An 864-nucleotide genomic window follows, 5' to 3' on the forward strand; every position below is an offset into this window, starting at 1 on the left:
TATGTGCATCTCTGATCACGAGCAGAAGTAGTGGGGGAGCATCATAGCCATGTGTTGAGAGGAATTCTTTGGAGTTTGAATAATTCACCTTTGGAAACATGGGTGTTTTGCTCAACATCCTTAAACAAACCTTATTCAGGGACCTTTTGAGCGGGATGGGCTACTCGACTTGTAAAAAATTCTAACTGGGCCCCACCTGCGAGATCATGCGCTGTTTATCTTGATATGAGATCATCATGTTACATGCATATGGTTGTGATGCATGTGCCTGGTGTACCCTTATCAGACGGGTGGTCATGATGGGTATATTGGGCTTTGTATATTTTACCTTAGTGTCACTTTGATTGCATGCACTACTCTCTCACTCAATAATAATAATAATAATAATTTATTTCATTATTGCCTACAGGGGGCTAAACATAGAGGGGACAAACAAGGACAAAGAGATTAAGTCGATTACATCGAACCCAGTACGTAACTGGTACTTATTTAATCGACTTCGAAAGGATGAAGGGCAGAGTCGACCTTGGCGGAATTAGAACTCAGAACGTAACGGCAGATGAAATACCGCTTAGCATTTCACCCGGCATGCTAACGATTCTGCCAGCTCGCCAATAATAATAATAATAATAATAATAATAATAATAATAATAATAATAATAATAATAATAATAATAATAATAATAATAATAATAAAAGGTCACAGAAAACGAGAAAGCAACCATACTCTGGGATATGCCAATACACACAGATAGAGAAATTAAGGCAAATAGACCAGATATAGTTGTCAAAGATCATGAAGAAAAAAAATGCTTTCTAATTGATGTATCAATACCAGCAGATGACAACGTCTCTCTAAAAGAA

General features: G+C 37.0%; 1 protein-coding gene across 1 annotated transcript in view; it reads right to left on the bottom strand.

Annotated features, from left to right (window-relative positions):
- Nucleotides 1–864, bottom strand: part of LOC106871549 (acidic mammalian chitinase) — a 32,625-nt gene that overhangs the window by 30,626 nt on the left and 1,135 nt on the right. The window lies entirely within an intron of this gene.

Source organism: Octopus bimaculoides, chromosome 4 (genome assembly GCF_001194135.2).
Source record: "Octopus bimaculoides isolate UCB-OBI-ISO-001 chromosome 4, ASM119413v2, whole genome shotgun sequence".
Taxonomy (NCBI): Eukaryota; Metazoa; Mollusca; class Cephalopoda; order Octopoda; family Octopodidae; genus Octopus; species Octopus bimaculoides.